The sequence below is a fragment of the Lissotriton vulgaris genome, chromosome 3_1 (assembly GCF_964263255.1).
Source record: "Lissotriton vulgaris chromosome 3_1, aLisVul1.2, whole genome shotgun sequence".
Taxonomy (NCBI): Eukaryota; Metazoa; Chordata; class Amphibia; order Caudata; family Salamandridae; genus Lissotriton; species Lissotriton vulgaris.
Window position 1 is genome coordinate 631,468,166 of NC_141689.1, and position 25,723 is coordinate 631,493,888.

Here is a 25,723-nt window from a genome sequence, read left to right on the forward strand (position 1 = left end):
TAGGTAATAGCAAATTACCGAATGGTAAATGCCGAATTTTACCGATTCGGTATTTACTATTCGGTAATTGCTATGTAGGTAAAATATTCGGTAAAAATACTGAATCTGTAAGATTTGGTAATTACCGATTCGGTAATTACCGAATCTGTATTTGCCATTGATTCCTATGGGCCTTGAAGCCCATAGGATTCCATAGCAAATACCGATTCGGTATTTACCGAATTGGTAAATTTACCGATTTTACAAGGGGGACAGGGTATCACTTTGACACCCTGTTTCACCCCTGTTTCAGGCTTGTGTGCCATGTGACACACAGACATGCCCTTTGCAGTGCATGAGCGATAAGTCCTGCTGATATACCACTATCTAGCTAGCAATGGTAACTTTTTAACTTGGTGCATTGCCAGTTATGGAGGGGGCGGTTAATGGAAACATTTCCTGTACAGTACAACGTGGGATGGGGCCAGGAAAAGTTGGGTTGGGGGGAGGGAGGGATAGCTTTTAGTAATCACGTTACGTAAACCTGTATGTTAGATGTTATTGGTACATCAGTGCAGATCGTAAGGTACCAATTGAGGTTTCCCCTAGACACCATAGGCTGCCGAACGCAGCTGAATAACGAACTGCTATGCCCTGACTGTTGGCGTAATTGCTTGTTGAATTTTTGGACTGTACTGCGTATATACATGCATATTCTATAATAGTTTAATGGTAATGGTTGCTGATTGTAATCTGATGAAATAAAGAGTAAAAAGTTTAATAAAATATATTTAAAAAAAATGTTAAGTACTTTGGTACATTCCTAATTGGCTACTGGTGTATGTTTCTAAGTCCCTAGTTAAGGGTACTAAGGTACCCAAGGCATAGTTGAGCCAGGGGTCTCCCATGGGCTGCGGCATATATTATGCCACCCATGAGAGACCACTCAAACTGTAACTACAGACCTACCATTGCAGCCTGTGTGATGTGGTGCTAAAACCACTCACAACAGGTATAAGTTTCCTTATATCCGAGGTCACTGCACTTAAAACCTATAAGTCACCCCTAAGGTAGGCCTTTCAATCCTGAAGGCAGGTTATAAGTATGAGGGTGCCCTGCATAAGCAGGACCCTCCCTACAAACACAGGAGTTGATTCTCCAGGCTTTGCAAATGCAGTCAGACATTTTATACATATAGTGGACATCAAATCTACTACGAGATGTCCAACTATATATTGGCTGCACCGAAACCCATCATGTTTGATATCAAACATGTTGGAATCCTATCCCAACACCGATTCCAATGTTGCATGTAGGATCCCATGTACTGGGGGCTCCCCTAGGGAACTACCCCTGTATTCCCTGTATCAGCCTTTAGGGGTCTAACAGCAACCTAATTATGCTGCTGACCACAGACACGATTCTGCCCTCCTGTTGCTGAGCCAAGCTCGGGCAGGGGAAGGTAAAACAATAGGTATCCTGTCACAGGGAGGTGTGACCACCTCTCTAACAGGACTTAGTGTATTAGGCTGGGATGGGGTGCTTGCCAGCGCCACCAGACTGCTTTGAAGGGCACATTTGGTGCCCTCCTTGCATACTCCAGTTGGAACCACTCCAGGAAGCCGTTGGCTCCCATTCTGGTAAAAACTGGACAAATACATGGGAGTATCCGCCTCTCTTTCCAGCCCTTCATCTGGGAGGGACCCCTGAATCATTCCAATCCTTTCCTTTGGGTACTTAAGGGCTTTCCCGTGGGTAGCTCTTCAGATTCTTCATGGGATAAGATTCAGACCACTTAATTTTCAGCCATCTGGGTACTTTGGACTTCGCTTTAGGAACCAAGACTGCATCTGGGAAGACTCCTGCTGCTCCTGGTCTCATTGTCCTGCCAGTCTTCTGCATCGTCTGTGCCTGTGCTTCATCCAGGTTCTACTCCAGGCTGTGGGCACCAAAGACACCTGAAGGAATCTCCCTTGGAGGGAAGGAGTCACTCCCCTGCATCTGCAGGCACCACAACTAAGCTGCCCGGTCTGCTGCTCCTGACGTCCTCCACACTTCGCAAGGCCCAGCAACACAGGTGGTGGTTCTGCAACTCCATCGAGGCCTGCACTGTCTCCTCACCGAGTTTGTGGCCAGTATCTCTCGTCAGAAATGCTGGAACAGCACCTCTGTGCACCGTGTCGACTTGCGGTTGCCAAGGCTTGCTGACTCTCTTTTCTAGAGACCTCCGGGCTCCAAGAAGCTCTAGCCTCCAGCATCGTTTGCTACATAGATCTTTGTCCTCACCACATCCTCTGCACCATAGGTCTGCATCCTTGGTGAGCTGCTCGAGGTCCTCTTGTGACTTCTGTGCCCTCGTCCTGTGGGTCCTCTTTAGGGTCTTCCATGCCTCCAGTGGGCTCCTATGCTTGCTGCTACAAAATGCAGTACACATAGAAAGATCAAGTAACTAGGAGAAATAAAGATAGTTCTCCTTTTTCTGCCTCCCCTGGAAAGGCGTAGCATTTTGACGCATTCTCAGAAGTCTGGGAATGCTCCAAAATCCATGGGTGTTGCATGGGAACACCCAAGTACCACCCATGGAACGCCTCCTTGGGGCAGAATAACACAGTGTAGTAATTTGCACAGTGTTGCTTTACTAAGGACATATTAAAGCACGCAAGGTGGCCTTGTGTGGCTGGATAAATCTAACTTAAGAGCTGCGTTGCTCTTGCGCCCCATTGCCAGGTGCAAGGGTGATGCAACTGTTTAATAAATATACCCCATTGAGATCTTTATGGTCTGTGTGCATTTTCAATATGGTTCAAATCCATACTTTAGTTATTTGTTAAAAAGACGGTTATAGATATCAGGGCAAAAATAGTCAGCATACTGGTCATATGAACTCAGAATCTTAGTGATGTTCAGGGCTAAACAACAAATGTTTCGTCATCTGTGATTTGTGATGTATCTAGACCCTGAGCAGGGTTGTAGACACCACAGTGAAAAACTATATACGGCGGACACATTGAAGCCACAAACAGAACCATACAACATTCTAGAGGAGCGGAAGATTCCCTTTTCCTCAAGGGAAACCAGTAACATCTGCAAATTTGATGACAAGTTCAGTGGAGAAACATGAACATTTTGGTCTGAAAATATAATCCAAGGGTGCTAGGTCTGTGGACTATAAATGATTTTTTTTACAAACAAAAGAATACGGAGTGTTTAGAGCAGGGGTACTCACAAACATTTCCTCAGGGGCGGAAATGCAGTCTGTTGTATCACCGAGGCCGCACATATGACCATGGAGGGGTGGGTGCGGGGAGATTCGGGATCAGGGGCGGCGTTAAACTGAGGTGAGACATGGCATGGTGGTGAGTTTGGTGAACAAATTCTACCATGTGGAGTAAAACCATGAATGGCCGCTCATATTCGCCGCTAGTAATTCACCTCAGGAACTTCGCTCTGGACACTCAAACTGGGTGTTTATTTCAAAGTACAGTCAGCAGAGACAGCTGTTTACTGTTGTTAAAACATGGAAACCAGCAGACAGGTGAAAGCCAGATTCCCAGACCTCAAGGCCAGTGCTCATCATTAATCCCTGATTTGCCCAAACCTTCAGCATATGACGATGGTGTGAAATGTAGGAGAAAGAAAGGGCCTGACAGACTTAGGTGTTCTACTGAATTGCTTTTCCTCAATTATAAGTAGCTGAGGTGTGCCTTGGCATCCCCAAATGGGTATGGGTCTCCTCCCAACAGATATAACTTATCAAAGTGTTACCAAGAGGCAGGGGATGGTAGCTTCTAGTTATTTAAAATGTACTTTATTGTACCCAGCGTTGAGATAAAGGAATATGAAATTGGAAACAAAAGTTTGTTTCACATACTAAGCACTATGAGACAATCGAATTGCTTCCACCCTTGCTCCACCAAATGCTCCCTGCCCCGGCCTCACTGTAGTCCGGGCACCTCCCATCTCCTGCAAGCTGGCTGGCTTTTAAAAAAAAGCATTGGCATAGCCAATAGGGCTCGCTTTTGGGACTTTATAAGTATTTAGTTATGCAGCACAATATCCTTGGTGCAACGACATCAACTGTTGCAAGGCTAAACGCTTATAAGGTCATAAAGGCGAGACCTATTGGCTATGCCAATGCTTGTTTTTTTAAGCACGTATCGTTGAACAGAGAACAGGCGAGGGGACATAAGCTCTTGAAAACAGTACTGGGCCTTATATGACATGGAGCCGTACCTTGCTCAGGTACATGATATGAGGGACAGATTTGTCTTGGCTAGATTCAATACCTTGCTGAACCATCTCTTGGCATCACCGAGTGGGTGGGCTCACTCTGTAGTTCCGTAGTTTGAGGGTCTGAGGTTTGGTGGTTCCGAAACCGTTCAATAAAGGTTGTCGGAAATAGACGATTCTGGTGTCAGCGGACCGCAAATCACGAGTGTGGGGTATACGAGTGTTTTCGCATTAATCGATCAATGAGAACACTACGTATTCAGGGATTTCGTTTGAACCCTCGGGTTCCATTTTGTGGATGGCAGCCATTTTGTGTGGTTGCCCTCACATAGGCCGATGACTGCGGCCGTGCGAGTCTTTGGGACACGTACACCTTAGCTGACTCCTGAATGACCTGACCGAACTGACTCCCTTGCCCGAGGCTGACCTCGCTGAGCCAGTTCCTTGTTAAGCATCTGGTCAGATAAAGATCAAAGAGCAGGACATTGCCGAATTTACAGTACACTGCACCCACCCTTCTATCTTGCTTCCAATCTGTTTCTGCTCCTTCCTTTACGACATAATCACTGATTTGGGTTAAGGTTTTATGATGGGTTTGTCCGGCCTGATCGAACAGGAAAGTTGGAATGTGCTTGGTCATTTCTGGTAGGCTGGACAACAGAATATGGGATTGTCGTCATGCGCTACTTTTGAAATGTCACATTGTCATTGATCAGTTTGTGTGTTATCGATGCTACTTTGGAATGTGATTTTTGGCATAAAAGACCATGCTCCGCTCATTGAAATTGTGCAGTCTCTATCGAACCACCCGTGTTGTGCTTCGTAGATCTCTGTTCCTGGTTGCAGCCAATAAACTTTGGTCTTTGACGTCATCGAGAAAGTCCTGTGTCTCTGTTTGCCGAGGCAGGGGAATCCGAAGACTTCGAGCGTTTACCCTGGCGCTGCTGGGTTCTAAAACCCGGTTCTTCAACTCTTGCTCCATGTTGCCTTGCTGTTGGGACAATAGGTACCCGCAGGACACTTTACATGTTATGATATATTTAGTAAATATTTTAGTGTGCCAAGAAGGCAGTTATTGTTTTTCTGCTAAGCACCTTGACTTTTATCCAAGTACTTCCTGCTCTTATGTATTTGAAGTTGCTCCCTAATTACCATGTACTATATGCTATCATCTCTTTTATGAGCCACATTGAGGTCTAGGCTTTGTAGACCGAATGATATACATTGCTACTAACTGGAGTTTTTTTATCTTGTCCTATTGATGTTTGGTAATTAAACTTTATTTATTTAAATGTTACGCATGTGTTTTATATTTTCACTGTAACTTTTGCTGTGTTATCTTGTTCTTTAATGGTTGTTTTTACATGCCGAATAAAGATTTTATGATGAATCTTCGCTGGATTTACCTTACTGAATTAAAATGTACACCGACAAAAAACAATTATTATTTAAATCTGTTAGCATTAAAGGCATATACCAACTGAATTTAAATTTTTTCAAGTCAACTCTAACAATACATGAACCGGAGAGAACTAACTGCAATTGGCCAATTGATACCAATGGCTTCTTTTTATGTAGAGCTTCATTGTGCACTTCTGTTGTTAAGTACTTTAACAACGTGTTACTATTACTCAATGTGATCGGATTTCGGTTAACGTACTTCTAAAGAATTACAATTATCATTCCTCTGATTCAAGCCCATAGCACGCAAATCGCCAAAGATGTCAGCAGTGAATGTTTAAATCAGTGCGCCTTCTTACCTGCAGTCTGGCCTTACTGCCTTTCATTCGACTGCTCGTTGCCAAGAAAAGTCACCCGCGCTTCTTGTTTACCTCGAATGCCCTTTCAGTTGTGCATGCCAATTTAAATAGCAGCCGCTGCCTGCGAGGGCCCCCAGCGCTGATATGCATTCCACCCCAAGCCAGACAGGAGAAAACTACTCATTACACGTGTATCAGACTGTGCCAGTTCCCCTCTGAAGGTCAGCTGTGGGTGCAGGAGATATTCAATGACCAGCAGATCCGTAGTGTGAATCCGGTTCTCCTTGTAACTGCCACGAGCTGGTAGCTCAGTGTGTTATCGCACCTGCTGCTGAGATCTCATGTGAGGTTTCCGTGCCTCGAACCTCATTCCCCGGGTGCTGAGTGAGCTGAGTGCAACCGGTGCAGCCCTTCACCTACCGCTTCAGGGCTGTTGCCAGACCCCAGGCAGGAAGGTAGGCGGGGTCTGAGAGTGTGGGGTGTTGTGGTTAAGGGGGGAAAGCGGTGGGAGCATGGGCTGGGAGAGGCTGATAAGAATGCTGCTGCAGACATGTGGTCCATCCTTAGCAGTAGAAGACGAGCCAATGCCGGGAGTCCAGCTGCCTAGGACAAGAGAGGAGACAGTGGCTGCGCAGCCTCGGAGAGAGTGTCAATGCTTATTAATGCCTCTGAAGAAGGGAGGATGCGGTGATACCCCTCCGCTGGAGCCTATGGTGCAGAGGTGAGGAGGTGGCTCAGGGTCCCATGTGGGGTGGGGTCGAGTTTGTTGTTACCTCTGTTTTGGGCTAAGTGGAGTGGGTGAGACAGTGAAACAATGAGGATGATTTAGGAAAATACAGGGCAAGGGAGGGAGGAGGAAGGAAAAGAAAGGTTGGGGTGGAGTATAGACAAGGTAAATCCCCATAGGGTGCTTGGGGGCTCAGAAGAGGGGATGTGGGGGGTGTAGGGGCTCTGAAGAGGAGATGGGTGGCAGAGGAAGGGGTCGAGGGGAGAGGGAGGTAAACATGCACAGGCGCGCGCTAGACGCTGGGAGAGAAGTGGATGTCTATAAAATAGGGCACCCGTAGTGGGGGCGCACATTATCATACCCAATCTCCAATGACAACACAGGAAGTGGCATCACAAGTAGTAAAGTCATGCCCAACTGATAATCTTTACTTAAAAGGGCAAGAGAATATGATACAGATGTCGTAAATTAACAAAATCACAAAGAAATATGTAACAGTAATTTTTTTGTTTTGTTTTTAACTTTTATAAATGACGTGTTTTTCCACATATCGAAGGTCTAGCGTGGAACTGGCTGAAAGTGACAACATATTGCAAACGGACCCATGGAATTTGTGCCTTGCATGCCTAAACTGCTCTTAGTGAATGAACAAAATGGTCTGTGTGGGTTTGGTACACTTGTCAAGGTTTGTTTGTGTCCTGCATGTGTTCTTTATCTACAGAGCACAGCGTGCCTTGTGTTTACTGACGGTTCAACAATAGAAGGGGTAATCGTGTCAGCTCTCTGATCAAAGCTAGGCCATCCCCTCAAATAAAGGGGTGCTGCCAGAGGGGGTGCACTTATATCTCTTTCTCAGCTTACACAGCCATTGTTTACAGTGCTAGCTGCAGGTGCACAAGGTCACACCTCTCTGATTCGGCTTAAAGGGGACAGAGTCCCCTTTCTTATAAGCCTAGGAGTTGTGTGCGAGTGGTGCGCGCCGAAAGTGAAAGTGATCGCGTGCTGCCGCAAGCGCGAGCGTGCTCTAATCAGTAAAAGGACATTTTTAAAAAAGCACGGGAGTGGTGCGCACGCATTAGTGATTGCGCTGGAAGGGAGGCAGATGGCGGTTGCGTGCGTGCAAGCTAGCGTGAATGCAAGCTTGAAGCCAGCGAGGCCTGGCAGCACTTTGAAAACCCCAATATTAAATGTCTCGCACAGCAGCGCATGCGCTGGCTCAGTCAAGACCTAATGAAACTCCGGCAGCAGATCCTCAGTGTGGTGCGTGAGATGCCCTTCTCTAGGCAGCTTGGAGTCAGAGGAGCTCAGGGTGGATGATGCTGATAAGGTGAGAGAAAGAACTGTGTTCAGCCCACGGACTGAGGAGTGGTCAGTCCGAATTCAGGATGATTCAGAGGGAGAGGCATAGCTGGCAATGGAGCTAAACGCGGGTGGTGATGAAAAGCTGGACTTGAAAAGAAAGCCAACAGCCTGCTTGCATTTTAAAAAGCCTCTTTTGTGTCGCAAACTAATGACGGATCTGAGCAAGAAGTGGGGAGGTGGTCGTATGTGAGCAGGAAAGACACTCATTTTCTGAGCATGCTCCTTTGATGCTTTTTTACACTGTGAATGTTGCCAGTTAGCAATGAACAGGCAGAATAATGACTGCAGTCTGTGTTTGCTCTTGTTTTTGACACAGGTGGCGCATGGAAAGGTTTAGCAAGTGGCCAGTGGACCGTACTTTAAGTGCCACTGGTTTAGAGGATAATGCCTACAGGGGTTGTGGGCACTTGGCTCAGAAGTAGTGGATGTAGGCCAAGGCAGAAGGCCTTATGCAAAAACAACAGTTGATGGACAGAATGCAGAACAATGTCATACATTCACCCCAGTACAGAGATCTGGGCCTAAATCCATTGTTTTGTTGCACTCCACACCACCCCAGTTCAGACATGGTCATATGCAAATCCGCCTTGACCCTGTGCCTCATGGGAACAGTCCAGCCCGAACTGCCAAGCCATGTCTTCCCTGGACCAGAAACAAACATCGTAAGAACGGTTTCTGGCTATCAGCCGTCATCATCCAGGATAGCTTGACTCCAGTGGTGTGGAGAGCATGGGACTCACGTCTGAGCATACCCGTCCCACTCGGGGTGACAAATGCAAAAACAACAGTTGATGGACGGAATGCAGAACAATCTCATACATTCACAACAGTACAGAGATCTGGGCCTAAATCCATCGTTTTTTTGCACTCCACACCACCCCAGTTCAGACATGGCAATATGCAAATCAGCCTTGACCCTGTGCCTCATGGGAACAGTCCAGCCCGAGCTGCCAAGCCATGTCTTCACTGGACCGGAATCAAGCATCCTAGGACCGGTTTCTGGCTATCAGCCATCATCAGCCAGGATAGCTTGACTCCAGTGGTGTGGAGAGCATGGGACTCACGTCTGAGCATACCCATCCCACTCGGGGGGTGACAAATGCAAAAACAACAGTTGATGGACAGAATGCAGAACAATTCCATACATTCACCCCAGTACAGAGATATGGGCCTAAATCCATCATTTTTTTGCACTACACACCACCCCAGTTCAGACATGGCCATATGCAAATCAGCCTTAACCCTGTGCCTCATGGGAACAGTCCAGCCTGAACTGCCAAGCCATGTCTTCCCTGGACCGGAATCAAGCATCCTAGGACCGGTTTCTGGCTATCAGCCGTCATCAGCCAGGATAGCTTGACTCCAGTGGTGTGGAGAGCATGGGACTCACGTCTGAGCATACCCATCCCACTCGGGGGTGAAAAATGCAAAAACAACAGTTGATGGACAGAATGCAGAACAATTCCATTCATTTACCCCAGTACAGATATCTGGGCCTAAATCCAACATTTTTTTGCACTCCACACCACCCCAGTTCAGACATGGCCATATGCAAATCAGCCTTAACCATGTGCCTCATGGGAACAGTCCAGCCCGAACTGCCAAGCCATGTCTTCCCTGGACCGGAACCAAGCATCCTAGGACCGGTTTCTGGTTATCAGTCATCTTCAGCCTGGATAGCTTGGCTCCACTGGTGTGGAGAGCACGGGACTCACGTCTGAACATACCCATCCCACTCGGAGTGACAAATGCAAAAACAACAGTTGATGGATAGAATGCAGAACAATGTCATACATTCACCCCAGTACAGAGATCTGGGCCTAAATCCATCGTTTTTTTGCACTCCAGACCACCCCAGTTCAGATAGGGCCATATGCAAATCAGCCTTGACCCTGTGCCTCATGGGAACAGTCCAGCCCGAACTCCCAAGCCATTGTCTGTTATGGACACAGAATCCAGAGAATCTGGGGCATAGAAATGGGACCAGGCTGTGTGCAGACCATACTTGGGTCAGCAGAACATGACTGTGTTTTGCTATGCAGACTCTGGGGAACGTGCAATCGGTACAGAGCATGGCTAATTCCATTTGCTATGTCTGCTACACATGGGTGCAAGCATTGTCCAGAAGGCACTGAAAGCAGGAATAGAGATGGCACCAGTACAGGTGTAATAGGTGCAGGACAATCCAGGGGGGCATTGAGAGAGGTACAGCAAGTAGAGGGCATGACCAAGGCTAAGGTATGCACCGACTGTGTGCAACTATAGGCCATTCTCAGTAGGAAATGGTGGAGGAGAAGATGTCATACTTTTTTTTTAAAACCATTTTTATTGGCATTTTTCTCCAAAAACTGAACATTGCAGTCATCTCTACAATAAAGTGCACTCTGCATTTCCCCCCCGCACCCGCCGCCCCCCCATTCATTACCCATATTGAAGCATACAGTTCACATACAAAAGTGATCACAAGGTGGATTCTCCATAGTATCATCAACATTACAATTATCATAAAGTCTCTTTATCCTCCAACATGCACCTCTCGTAGTGAACCATTATAGTCCGGCATCCAGTCCGTGATAGCTTCGCCATTCCCCCCATACTTTTTGGAACTCCCTAGGACACCCCCTTGCCTTGTATGTAACTCTCTCAGCCGCCATATACATATCTAGTCCTCCCCTCCATTCTTCCAGGCGTGGGATCTCCGGTGCCCCCCAGTATTTCGCAATGTCCCTCTTGGCCACTACTAAGGCCAGTACCAGGAAGGTCAGCAGAGGGCGTGGAAGATCCACATCGATTGTCATGCCCAATAGAGCCAGCTTGGGGTCAGCCTGTAATTGACTCTCCAGTACTGCTGACAGTTCCGTAAAAACATCTGACCAGTACCCCTGTATTTTAGAGCATGACCACAGGACATGAAAGAAATCCCCCCTGGGGTTCTGGCATCGCAGACATTTAGCATCGTCCGTCTTCCCCATCTTCTCGAGCCTCACTCGATCAAAGTAGGTTCTATGTAATACATTAAATTGGATAAGGCGGATTCGGGATTTAACTGCTACCTCTCTGGGATGTGTTAAGACCAGTTCCCAATCAATGTCCTCCATGCCTCCCACATCCACCTCCCATTGTTGTCGAAGCTTGGCCAAGTCCCCCAACATGTTATTCATAATGGTCTTATAAGTTAGAGATACCGCCTTCTGCTGGATGTGTTCCTGTAGGAGCCTGCCTTCAAGTGGGGCGAATTCTGCCAGGTCTAAGGTGTCAATATTTTGGGCCCCCCATGCATGTTTTATTCTAGTGTATTTGTACCTCTGTGTGGGGTGTAGGCCGAATTCCGTGGTCAGAGCCGCAAATGTTTTCAGTTGCCCTTTGGCAATGACATCTCCTAACGTGGAGATCCCTATGTCGTCCCATCTCCTGTAACCCGTTAATTTATGGAGCTCCGTCAGCCACGTGCAGTGCCAGATTGGTGTGTGTTTCGTTGGCTTTCTGTCCCACCCCATGCGTTTCGTGGATGCCCTCCAGGCAAGAAGGGTATTGTCGGTTGCCGGTAGAAGGCGTTTCCGGCCATGCCCCCCATATAAATAGGAAAGGAGGTGTCTGGGTGCTAAGTTGCGGCGCTCTAGTGCATAAGAGGGATGGTCTGCCTGTGCGTGTATCCATTCGTTGATCGGGGACAGATGTTCCGCCCAGTGAAATGCTTCCAAATTCGGGAGCGAGATCCCCCCACTATACTGGTGCCTCTGGAGGGTGGTCAGGGCCACCCTAGGTTGTTTACCCAGCCATATAAAGGCAGGTAGGTCCGCGTGTATCTTGGGGAAGACTTTTGGGGGGAGGGGATAGTATTCATTTTGAAGGGCGTACAAGTACTTGGGGAGAATAATCATCTTGTACAGAGCCGCTCTGCCTAGGAGGGTGAGTGGGAGTAGCCTCCAGCGGTCCATTTCTGCAACGGAGTTCACCATGATACGCTCAATATTACGGGTGTATGAAATATGACTATCCAGGGTGAGGTAGACCCCTAAATACTGAAAGCCCTCCACTGTAGTGAGCAGCCTTCCTGGAAGGTCCGACCATGCATCTTTCCCTGCGGGGTCGTATAAGACCGACTTATGACAATTTATTTTTTATCCGGCATGGTCACCGTACATTTCCAGTTCGTGAAATAGCTGCAGGATCGACGTCTCCGGTGAAGTTATATATAGAAGTACGTCATCAGCATATAGCGAGATCTTTTCCTCATTTACCTCTCCTTTGGTCCGCTGAAATCCCCTGATGTTCGGGTTCTGGCGAATTCTAGCCACCAGAACCTCTATCGTTAGAGCGAACAAGAGTGGGGAGAGGGGGCACCCCTGTCTGGTCCCTCTTCGTATTTGGAATTCCCGTGAGAGGACTCCGTTTACTCTCACCCTGGCCCTCGGTTCAGTGTACAGCAGTTGCACCCATTTCTGGAATTTCGGTCCGAAGCCGAATTTCTGTAGGACGCCCTCCAGAAACGGCCAGTGTACTGCATCGAAGGCCTTTTCCGCATCTAGGGACAGGAACCAATGCGGGTCCTCTCTGTCCCGGACTTCTTGCAGCCAATTGTGAGTGCGCCTAAGATTCAGTCTGGTATAAATCCAATCTGATCAAGGTGGATCAGCTGCGATATCACCAGTCGCAATCTCATCGCCAGGATAGTGGCCAATAGCTTAGTTTCCGAGTTTAATAATGAAATGGGACGATAGGACTCGCAAAACTCTTTTGGTTTGCCGTCCTTGTGGATAGGGACAATGGTAGCCATGGTCAGGTCAGGAGGGAGCCTGCCGTCCTGGAGGGCATCCTCATATAGGCCCTTCAGATGTTTCACTACAAGGTCAGCCGTTCGCTTAAAGAATTTGGCTGGGAAGCCATTGGGGCCTGGTGTTTTCCCCGGTCTCAGTTTGGCCAGTGCCTCAGATATGTCGTCAAGAGTAATATCGGAGTCCATCGCTTTTGCATCCTCAACGGACAGTGTCGGGAGGTCAGTTTGGTCCATATATTACAGTGCCTCTTCATGTGTCCCTAAATCTCTAGATTCATAGAAGTGTTCATAGTGATCTGCGAATGCCTCAGCTATATGTGCGTCTGATTGTAGTGTCATTCCCTGAGGGTCTTTAATCTGCTCCACCCATCTCTCCGCCCGTTCTTTTTTGCTGAGCCACGCCAGAAGCTTACCAGACTTGTCCCCTACATCGTATAGGCGATGCAAGGTAGCCAGTGCCTGTGTTTTCGCCTCTCCTGTCACCAGTTCTCTATATTGTGATTGTCTATCTGTGAGTCTCCTGATTGCCACTGGGTCTCTCGAGTTCTGGCATTCCCTTTCCAAATCTAATATGTCCTGCTCGATGAGTTCGGCATCAGAGTGGAGCTTTCTTCGTTCCTCTGCTAACCTATTCTTCGCCCTATCTCTCATGACTGCCTTGAAAGCCTCCCAGAAAACCACTTTCGAGGTCACCGAGCCCTCGTTTTCGGCAATATAGACTTTGACATCCGCTCTGAGTCCCAGTATGACATTTGGGCTTTGCAGATCCCATGCCGTCAAATGCAATTGCCGCCCATCTCCCTGGCGTTTCGCCCCCTGTCTGATTAGTAGCGGTGAGTGATCTGATACTCCTCTAGCTTTATATTCTGCTACATCTTGTATTGTCAAGTGTTGTCGGGCCATAAAGACGTAGTCCAGTCTCGAAAAGGCCTGGTGGGCGCCTGAGAAGAACGAATACACCCGTGCCTCAGGGTGTAGCCACCTCCATGTGTCCGTGAGACCTAGGTTTGTCGCCCATTGGGACAAAGGTGTCTGTGTCCCCACCCTCTGTGTTGTGCTTGATCTATCTTTTGAGACATCCAAAACGTCATTAAAGTCTCACCCTACGATCTGTTGGTGTCGGCTGTTTCCAGCAGTATGTCCGCTACTTTCTTAAGTGTGGGAGCCTGGAGTTTCGGCGGTGCATAGACTGAAACTATAGAGTAAGCGCATCTATTCCATATCCCCTTGATAGCCACGTATGTTCCCTGGGGTTCTGTCCATGTTTGTGTTATGGTAAATGGAGTGGTCTTTTTCAGAATAATGGCGACTCCTCTAGAGTCTGACGTGTATCCTGCATGAGCTAGCAGCTTAAAACGACCTCTGGCTAGGAAGCCACACTTAGTACCTTTGAGGTGGGTTTTTTGTAGGAGAGTGATGTCCGGGCCCACACGTTTCAGATACGAGTTAACCAGGCCCCTCTTAATCTTACTGCCCAAGCCATTCACATTCCAGGACAAGATGCTGATCCCTCCCCGGCTCTCCCGGTGTGTGTCGTGGTCAGCTAACATGATTTGGGCTTGAAGTGGTCAGGCGGGCAGCCCCCGTATGGTAAGCAGCCCGGGTATTCGTGCGTTGTGTTGTGGCGTACCCAAGGGCACCTCTAGGCATGTGGGAATGACGGTCAGCGCGGAGGCGCGGCATAGGGCACCAGTAAATTTGACTGCAGTTAACCAACTTCCCCCCCCAACTAAGATCCCCCAACAGAACTGTTTCAACTGTTCCCCCTTCTTCCTCCCCCCTCCCTACCTTTCCCCCCCGTCCAGCCCATTCGTGTATCCATCAACCAATAGGACTTTCAGGCGGTGAAGGTCTGTCGCCCACCCACAGGATCCCAAATTAAACTATATTCAGGATTCAAACTTGAGTTCCACCAGGGCTATTGTCTTTGCAGGCGCCCTGTGGAGCGTGTCCTGCCTCTCCGGAGATAGGCTGGACCACAGGGGCACCAGCATTACCCCGTAAACAGTAATCTAAGTCAATAGAAAAGAAAATGAAATACAAAATGGGTTATAACTTGTGCTGCACCAGCAGCGGCGTGCTGCTGCTACGGATGTAAGGTCCAAGCTTCCTCACAATTGCGAATCAATGTCCTGTTCAACTGTTCCGCCAGTCGCACCCAGCTCCATCTCGCTGATTACCTCGACCAGCGGGTGTGTTGAGCGGTCGGTTGAGTCCTCCACCTCCGACAAGAGTTCGTTGTTGGGGCCTCCAGTCTGCCTACTGTGGATGAGCTAGGCCTCCGAGTCTAGTCCTCTGATCCCTGTGATCGGCGGGGAGCGCGTCGCGGCTCCCTCTCCCTCGTCCTGCCGCATGCGGGTCCGGATAAGGCGACGGGTGTGAGCCCCGCTGCATTCTCGGAATTTGGGATCTTTGCGCCTTAGGCGAGTTCCTCCGAAAGTTCGCAGCCGCCAGTTCTGTTCGAATTCTGCGGCCCTCCTCCTTGGCTTCCCGGAGCAAGGGTCTCTCCTCCAGCCAGTGCCAGGCTTCCTCCGGGCGGTTAAAGAACTGCGACTTTCCTTTGAACATTACTTTCAGTTTCGCCGGGAAGAGCAGCATATACGAGATATGGAGTTCTCGAAGTTTCGCCTTCACAGAGTCATATGATCGTCTCTGTTTTTGGACATCCTGACTGGAATCAGGGAAAATCATGATGTTCGCTTTCTCAATCTTGAGTTCTCCTTTCCGTCTGGCTTCTCGGAGGATAAGGTCTTTATCGGCATAGTTCAAAAAGCGCGCTATTATCGGCCGCGGCCTTGCTCCCTCGGGCGGTTTCGCTAGTAGCGCCCTATGCGCCCTTTCAATGATGAAACAGTTAGAGAACTGGGCCTGCGGGAAGGTGGCACGTAACCAGTCCTGTAGGAAGTCCGCAACATCTGTCTTCTTAATGCCTTCCCTAAAGCCTACGAATCGAAGGTTATTTCGTCTTGCCCTGTTTTCGGCGTCGTCCACCCTCCATAGCAGTTGCCTGTGGGACGTCTGCAACTCCGCCATTTCTTTACGGAGAGTTGTGATAGAGTCTTCTGTTTCGCTAGTTCTGGATTCCGCCGTAGTCACCCTTTCGGTGAGATTCCGGAAGTTCTGGCGTAGCAACAGAACCTCGGAGCCCACCTTGCCTATTTTGGTCTCAAGTGCTGCTCTAGAGTCCTTGATATCTGTCCTGGAGGCCTGGATCGCCTCCAAAAGCATGGGCGTGTCCGTGAGTGTTTCCGGAAGGCTCTGGGGCATCTCCTTTTGTGCCCTTGCCGTGGCGTAGGTTTCGATGGTTTCCTGCCTGGCCGACCTTGCAGGCAGATCTCTCTTCCCCATGTCGCTCCTCTTGGGGGGCGAGGTGTTCCTGGGAATATGTAGAGCGCCCGGTTCGTGTCGGGCCGTGCGACCCCCGCTGGGTATGTCGTGTTCCCACCAGGGAGTGACGACGGTGTGTCTCCTGAAGATTCAGCGGGGTGGGTCCAGGGATCCGGCACCGCGTAGCCCAAGTGGATCCTCCGAGGGCGGTCACATGCTCAGGTCGTGTGTCGAGTCCCGGAGGCAGAGGGCGGCCACGCAGTCGGGCCGGTCTCTCAGCCCCGTGGTGGAAATTCCTCAAGGACCTCCCAGGCCAGATCACGGTTTTTCGTCCCCGGGGACGGGGAGTGCCTCGCCCTTCTTCTCTGCAGCACCTCCCGCCAGTTTCGCTCAATTGGCTCGGGCTCCTCTCCCGGGGTGAGGGCCATAGGGGTTCTCCCCAGGCCGACCTCGTCACCGGCCCCACCCAAAGTAAACTCCAGATGGGCACTCGCAGGATGTAGTGGTGCGGTGTAGGCATCCGCGACCACCTCCGCCTGTTTCGTTTCCTCCCTGGCTCCGATGTCTGGGGAGGCCCTTGGCAAGAGTCTCTGGTGCTCGGGCAGAGTCAAAGCCAGGCCGCCAGGTTTCGCCCGGTCGCCATCTTGCTGCGGCCGCACCGCTTCGGAGTTCTCTTCTCCCCGGCCGATTGCCGGTCGTATTCCGCCAAATTACTCGATTTTTCAGTAGCAAAGTAGCAGGGCTAGCCTGGGGCACAGATTTGGGCTATTTCAGGAAGTTTCGGAAGGAAATCATCGTCGGATAAATGCAGCACGCCGGGAGCCGAGCCGAGGCACTTCTTACTCCTCCATGCTGCTAGCCACGCTCCCGAGAATATGTCATGGCTGGTCAGGCTGTTGGGGTTAGAAGAAGATGTCATGCAGATGCGGGCCGCCCCAAATGGACACCGGAGAAAGGGCAGAGGACTTGTTTCACAGAAGGCAATGTTCCATGCCTACTCCTTAGTGAAAGTGTACTCTGAAATAAGAATGAAAGTGTAAACAACACATTAATGTAAAAACACATCTTATTTAGTGGGATTGCAGACTGGGTGTCTTCCTCCATTGCTGTGCCAGGACTTTCCCTGGACCTTACTGATTAGACTTTCAGCTCTGACTTTCATTGTCTTAGAAAAACAGAGACAAGAGGATTAAACCTGCATTCTAACATAAGTACTGGCTGCCATTTTTGCAACAGAAACCTTTTACTTCTACAAATCTAAGCATCATAGTGTTTACATTTGCTAAAAAAGAAATCACTAACAAACTTTTACGTTTGGATTAGATGTCTTCCTTATCCAAAAAGGCTAATTTAATATCTGTTTCAAAGTATCGGTTGTAGTTAAAACAACACATTACATTTTTCCGTTGCAGGTTTCTACCTTCCCAAAATTCTTCCACTGCTTTGAAATGTGGCTCATTGTAAGGGACTAGTACACACGGCTGGGGGAGAGAGAAGACAGCAGAGAGTCTTGTTGTGAGAACTACCTGAGGTCCCTCACTACTTAGGCAGGCAAGACTACAAAAGCAAGCAGGTTTTCCTGCATAGTACCCGTGGATCACGTCACTTTTTTAATTAGATTGAGCAGAAAGCCTATCCACTATGGAAAAAGGTGTTCATTGCCAGTGTGCAGTCAGACGACATAAGACTCCAGCTTGGTCTGGTGGCCAGAGCATTAATTTATCAAATGCAGTGATCTTGGTTTAACTCCGTGGTCCAGTTTTGAACATTGGTGGGTCCACTCAGCCTTTCTTCCTTCCTAACATGAATGTATGCTCTACTATAGGCCTAGTACGTTGTGCTATGCTAATTTACATACCAGGTTTAGATACAAAAAGACTTTTAATAATTAAAACTGGTTCCAATAAAAATCAAAGTCATAGTTACTTAACAGTTTTGAAACAGTATAAAATAACCACAATTAGAAACAAAAGCAATTAAAAGAATCCAAAGCATCACCTGGATTTTCTGTAAACCCCACATTCAAATCAGTAGATATACTGGGTGTGTCATTTACAAGCAAGGCAATGAAGAATTGAATCCCTAGTGGTAAAAAATGTTGGAAAGAAATGCAAGCCATCATGACAGCAAAGCGTTCATGACAGCAAAGCGTACATGACCGCACAAGTCAACTCTGTTACTGCATCCTGCTTCGACAAATTGAAGTTGCTAAGGAAGATCTTCAAATGACTACCAAGCAATGCAAAAAAAAAAACTGTCACTCACACCCTAGTCATCAGTAAGTTGGACTTTACTTTGGAACACTCTGTACTCTGGGATCACCAAGCAACTCACTAGAAGACTACAATCAATCAGGAACTCGGCTGCAAGGCTCATCCTCAACCTCCAACGCAGAACTAATATCACACAAACACATCAAGGAACTATACTGGCTCCTGATACACAAACAAACTCAATTCAAACTCCACACACACACATACATACATTCAAGGCGCTACACAACTCAGGCCCCTTCTAACTGAACAGTCACATCACCTACCACCAACCACCAGTTCCGGATTACCAAATAGGCAAGTAGGCACCGGCCTATGGGCCCACTCTTTTTATTCATTTGATTGTTAAAGAAAATTACAATCAAGCTTTCCTAAATTGTTTCCAAAAGATAGAAAAAAATTAATCACCTCAAAGAAACAAAACCTTGGCCACTGAATACGACGTCTTGCACAAGGTAGACTTCTAAAATATCCTGAAAGCTTTCACCACAAACAAATTGAGGGAAGTGAATATTTAAAGTTTTGTTGGTTATTCAAATATAAAGAAATTATTTTGTTTATTATCATTAATAATTTTTAATGTTTAGTGTTGTATAATACGCATGGTTTATTAAAATTGTTGGTTGATAAAATTTAAAATGTATTAGGAAAATAATTTGTGAGGGGAGCACCGACATTTTGACTGCCTAGGGCCCGCCACAGAGTTTCATCCTGCACTGTCAACCACCCAGGCAGCTCTGCTCGACAGAACTCCTACTTGCACACATCCCACACATACACAGAACCAGATCAGGAGAATGGGTATTGTCTTACATCGCTCCTAAAGCATGGAACAACCTCCCACTCCACATCAGAGCCTCCTCCACTCTTCTTGAATTCCTCAAGCAGCTGAATACCTGGCTTTACAATTAACGAAATAAACTTAGCCAGGGCTAGGTAGACACACCAGCTCAGCCTACGGATACCCTGGCAGGTGATAGTGTGCTTTACAAATACAAATAACATAATCAAATATGTTCACAACTGCTAAAAATACCCAGAAGCTCAAGTTAAGGGGGCGTGCATCAAAGCTGAAAGTGTGAATCTCCACTATATCACTGGTCAGAAGGGTGGTGAAGTTGTTCTAGCCTGAGGAGCATACTGTTGACGATGATGCCGATAGTTCAAGCAAGAAGTATGCAGCTGTCAAGATGTGTCCAGCTTTGTCTGAAATTTCAAATCAGCAAATTCATTCTATTGTGTCCCTTGTGAGTGTGTCAAACTTCAATAAATCAGTTTGACTTAATAAGGGTTTCTTTAAAAAAAAAAAAACACTTTTGTAACTTGTTGTAGACCTTCAGGTGAGTCACCAAAGAATATTGTACCATTTGTTGGCAGCAGGTTGGGTCACCTTCTAACATAGTCGACTAAACTCTCTTTAACAGACTCAGGTCAACAGAAAAAGCGTCCCACAGGATACACAGAACCTCGTGTGCTCTGGCGTCATCAAATCCAAAAACGTCACAGCCTTTATGCAAGGAGGCCCGCTAGCAGGTCCCAACACCTTCTAGCAGTCTTCAGAGTCCTACATCCAAACATGTCAAGGCCAGGTGGTTGTCTGGCACATTTTTGGAGCCAGTTCTAGGGGGAGAGCTTCATCCTTTACTTGTCAAGTTTGCTGTAGGTTCAGAAAAACAGTGGCCATGACAAAAGTATTTGAAGGGTGAACGCAAATATTGTTCATGGACTTTTATCCATTCAGCCCAATATTTTTTCATCCATCACTACAAATTAATTTACTACAAAATTGTATATTACCTGTTTTGAGAAATTCTGGCTGGAAGTCGCTCCGAGGCATTTGAACAGAGAAAATCCAACATGACGTCAGAAAGGTTTTCTAGAGTAGAGCTTCCTTCAAACCTTGAGCCCCCTATTTGTAGTGCCAGCATTCTGGAGAACAAACAGAATCTTCACATTTCCCTGATAACAACTGACATGCCTCTATAACTTGAATGGCCATCAATATATATGTAGAAGGTAGGAAACCCATCACATAGTGTGAAAAATAAGAAACAGCTATAGGCTTCTTCCCAAGAGGCCAAATGGTTCACTTGAAGCATTTGCATTCCTTAATTTGATCCAACAGAATTGTTTACTTACTTAATCCATCCTGAAATGGAAAATAAGGTCATTCGTTTTCTCTCATTTCTCTTGAACCGAAAGATACCCATGTTACCCATCCACAAAAGAGTGCTATTTAAAATCCTGCTCATTACGTTCAGAGCCTACCACCAGTCAGGACCGACATACTTGTCCCAAAGGTTTGGAAGATACACTCCCCCACGATCACTCAGATCATCCAACCTGAACCTACTCGCAGTCCCCAAATTCAGACTAACCACAAAAGGTGGAAAATCCATCGGAGTACTGGGAGCCAAAGCTTGGAACAAGCTCCCACCACAAATGCGCCTGATCCATTCCGAAAAATTGTTTCGTAAAATGCTCAAAACATGGATCTTCAAAATCGAAGACTCACTCTGCTTAGCGTTAATCTAAACCACACTTTACTCATAGACCAGGATCTATAAATAGGATCTACCTAAGCAGCATCCCTACCTCTTCTCTGTCGGGACAGTGATGTCTAGCGCCAAGATGCTCCCTGGAGTGTAAGTGCGCTCTATAAAAGCCTATTCACATTCACATTCACATATATCTTAATTTGGCTTCCCATCTAGAACTTGCTGAATTCCTAAAGAGGGGTTTATACAGACTATACTGTCAGTTTTTTCGCAAATATGTCTCACTCTGTGATAGTTCCCTGAAGGGGACAACATATCATACTCTTCCGTGCCCTACCAGAAGGTTTTGTAGCTTTGACTGATGGCAGCCGAGCTTGTCAAAATCTGAAAGACCGGGTACATAAGAGTTATACTTGAAGGGCAAAAAGCACACTTATTTTAAAACATTGCACACATCTCTGATTTCGTGTAGTGTGCCTTGGAGATAGAAAGTCATCCAAACATCAAAGTTATGCCTAGCGACAGAGCGCAGAGACTAGATGGTCTTACCACCTCTTTCTTAAGGGAGCATGCAGACTTGCTTGCTTCCTCATCTGCTGTCAATGTATGAGGACTGCTTGGCATCCTGAGCGCAGCCACTATCTCTGCATGAGGCAATTATAGCTACAATTATGTAACCTGGCAAGCCAGCTGATCTTTGTGATTCCTATTGGTCGCTCTCCTTGATAAATGGCAACAAGAGAATACTTGCAAAATTTCCTGCGAACAGCTTCCTACCCCTGTTGCCTGACATCATACGCCTGGGCCAATCCGGGTGTGTGCCGGGTAGATCCATTTCAAAAAATCTCTGCACATTGTTTGCGCTCATGGATTCCATTGACCCCCGGCTTGCTGCGGCTGCCATATTACTGGATGCCACCAAGGCATACCACTCCCTAAAGTACTCGTATCTATTCCAGCTGCTATCGAGGATCGGTCTTGGGCCGCGCTTCATTCGCTTGATTTGCGTCCTATGCACCTTCACCATGGTCCGTCTTTGTCTTAACTGCATGTTGTCAGAGCCATTCTTGATTACCCGTGGGAGTCGCCAAGGGTGCCTGCTGCCATGGCAATGGAGCCCTTTGCGGCCTGGTTGTGCCAATATCACACCCATAGTAGCCTCTGTTTGATGGCCAGAAGCCTGGTGGTTTCCATGTACACAGATTATGTGACGCTATACATTCGTAAACACCAAGAGAACTTAGGCCCAGTTATCCTCTGGGTCATTTAGTTCGGACACCACTCGGGGATCCAAGTCAACTGGGCCACCTCCACACTGTTTCCCCTCATGCAGTGCACACAACCATTTGTCACAGATTACTCGCTGCAATGGGCCTCTAAACTGGTGAGCTATCTGGGTATTTTGCCAGCCGCGACCTTGACAAATTCTGGGAAGCCAATTAATGTATGCCATGGAGTAGCTGGAAGAGAGGATCCCAGTGTGGACTTGACTGCCATTGTCTGTGAGTGGTCGGATAGCCATTGCGAAAATGGTCGTCCTACTTAAGTTGCTGTAACCATTTATAAACTTACCAATCCCACTCACTGAACATTTTTTATGGCAGCAATGCTTTCCCCTTGTTGCCCTGATTTGGGCAGGCAGGCAACTGAGGATAGCAGGGAGACACTCACTCTATCCTTCCAACAGGGGGGACTGGGCGCGCACGATTTATCCATCTATGGACTCTGTGCCCAGGCTCAATAGAGTCATTTTTGTCTCTACCCTACGCAATTCCAACCACACACGGCTGTTGAGGCATATCGCACTGCATCGTGCCCCCTTGCCGTGGCACAGTAAAAAACATAGAAACCGCCATGGACTGAGATCGACACGGTGGAGTATGTGCCATGGGAGTGAAATGGGAGAGGGATGACTTGAGGTGATTTGCCTATATGTGCCCTCTGTCCCCCTTGTGCTCAACCCTCCAATACCACCAAAGTGGGACGAGGGGGCTGGAATGGAAGAGCGTGGACACACATAACTTTTGCGGATCTATATCCTGATGATCTGTTCTTACCTCCATTAGCGCCTTCTAAGCCCTCCCCCCACAGTGCTTGTGATCCTTCTTTACCACCAGCGTCGCGTCGAGCCACATGTTGTGTGCTGCATGGCACATTCCTGGCTCCTCCTCCTACACTCCACACCTTTGGACACATACTTACCTACCCATTGCCACACTGATTAGTCACTCATCTTTACTCTGTCATGCAAGACACAGAGCATGTGACAGCCCCGACCACCCGTATCAATGGGGAAGAAGACACCAACCCTCTATTACTGACAACCAATGGTCATATTGTTGTGTCCCAAAGTCTGCCCTTTACCCAAACTCTAGACTCCGCCTCATCCACTAATAATTCCTTCACTGGGGGGCGCGGCCTAGCAACATGGCTGACAGGACGTCAGTTTTTCAGCTCCCTGCTGGCCCGCCGATAAATCCTACAATAATCCTTAAAACCGGACTATCCAGACTTAACACTCACTAGGGGATCCTTATTACTGAATAGCACACGCAAAGGAAGCAGAAGGACAGGTCATCGAGTGTACTCTCCGTGTCGTAACATAGTGACCCTCTGGCTGGTGTTGGTGGGGTCAGACATGTTGCAGCGAGGAGAGCAGCACGCAACTCGGCATAGGACTGTCCTCACTGGACACTAATATGAGTAAAGATAAGGGCACGCGAGCAGGGACATATAATACCATTACACAGTGTACTACACCATGCCAACCCCGCATCGCTTTATGCGCCAAACTACTAGAACAGATGAGGAAGATGGGGGAGGAGAAACAGAGCCGACATGGGCAGAGCTGCTGGCCACCATACAGGTTCCAGAAAGGCGTTAGAGGCCCGGATAGACACTGTTTCTATAGATGTTAATCTCTTGTGGGCCGACCTCCGTAAGGTGGTGGATAAGGTTACAGTGGTGGAGGATGACGTATCGGGCCTCAAGGGAGAAGTAGCCGCCCTAAAAAAACAAGTGCCGCAATTATCCTCTATGATGCAAACTTTGGAGCGCCAAGCCGAAGATGCAGAGGGCTGCGTTAGACGCTGTAACATCTGCGTGCTGGGCTTTTCCAGAGAGCTGAAGGGAGAGCGGTTGAGCCTTTTCTGGAGAAGTGGATCAAATACCAGCTATGCCAAGCGGGCCTATCAGATATGTTTACCATCGAGAGGGCACATAGGGCCCTGGTGCCTCCACCGGGAGCTCCACCACGTGCGTTTATTGCAAAAATACTGAACTATAGAGATAGGGACTGCATGCTTTGTCTGCTAGAGAGAAACAAGACCTCTTCTATGAAAATAGCAAGATCTCTATTTATCCAGATTATACCAAGCGGGTTCAGGAACAAAGGAAATAGTTCTTACTTGGCAAGAGAAAGTTGAGGGACTTGCATCTGCAATACATGCTGCTATACCCTGTGAAACTCAAGGTCTTGTCACAGGGAAAGGCGCACTTCTTTGAGAGTCCCGAAGAGGTCTGGGAATGGTTGGAGATTCAGTGGGAGGCCCTTCCACTGCGAGAACCCCAGAATCAAAGCAAGAAATGGGGCGCCTGACTTTCACAAGGATTGCAACACAGGGGTGGAGATGAGGGGTCGCTCGGTGTGGGGGCACAGACCCGGACAAAAGGATCATTGTGGGGAGCAATGGGATGTTACAAATGAGTAAGGACGCCCACTTGGTCTTGGCGACAGAGGCGGATGCACCCACCTGGACAAAGATGAACAGTCACAATGGCCCAATGCATCAGTGGATGTAGTCCCGGAAACGCTTAGCGGCCAGGAGGTGGAGGACACTGAGGAGCAGTGAACTTGGGGCAGGAGAAGTCTTGCGGGTTGACCCGGAAGTGAAGGTCTGTCATTAGCATGAGACCTCTGCAAAGTCAGGAGTGTTCCTTATTAAATGAATGGGTGGGAGTATGTCGCAAATGCCTGGGTGGGCTTATAAATATAGATATGGATATTCCCTCTAACTGGCAACAAGGAGAGCTACACCACGGGGTGCCCTGTGCCTCAGTAGGGCAAATAACGGGACCTGCAGGCTGGTGGTTCTGGATTTTTCTACATAGGGAGGCTCTAGAGTGTTTTGCCCCAGATGGGCAGTTTAGGGTGATGCGTGCGTCCTGGCACAAAATAGGGGGAGGCATTTTCAATATTATTATTGTTTTCAAAATGCCAGTGGGTGGTGGGAAGGGTTTTTTTGCTAAGAGTTATCGGTGCAGGGGAGTGTTATTGGCAGGCAGCGCTACTATTCCTAAGGTAGTCCTCTGGCACTTGGTATATTATTGTTTTTGCTATCTATCATCACTTAGTGGTAGTCCCTGGAGAGTTTCTGGGCCTTTTGGTCACCACGCTGTAACTCAAACTAATGCTTGCAAATGCCAAAGAACTGTGATCAGCTGAGTCAGGAACCAACATGGACCTGTGAACGATGGACTTGGGGAAGTCCAAAGTTCACATTGACAGACATCCCTACAATGTGTGATGCAGCCCAAACACTGCATCAGTTGGACCTGCAGGGTCTGCATGTACCAGAATGCAGGAAGAAGTGTGCACTGTGCCTCATGGGCCAGCGAACAAGATGCTACTAACAGGGTTGTCGGACTCCCAAAAATAGTGAGTAAGCTTGCAAAAGTGTCCGTCACTTTCTAGCCTGTCCAACACAGCAGTGGTGCACTGGAACAACAACCTCATGCACTTCACGCCAGTTTAAAAACACGAAGGACAATAAAAAACAGCCCAACCTGAA

General features: G+C 47.9%; 1 protein-coding gene across 1 annotated transcript in view; it reads right to left on the reverse strand.

Annotated features, from left to right (window-relative positions):
* Nucleotides 1-25,723, reverse strand: part of MCTP1 (multiple C2 and transmembrane domain containing 1) — a 1,759,297-nt gene that overhangs the window by 315,603 nt on the left and 1,417,971 nt on the right. The gene's annotated exons all lie outside the window — the stretch shown is intronic.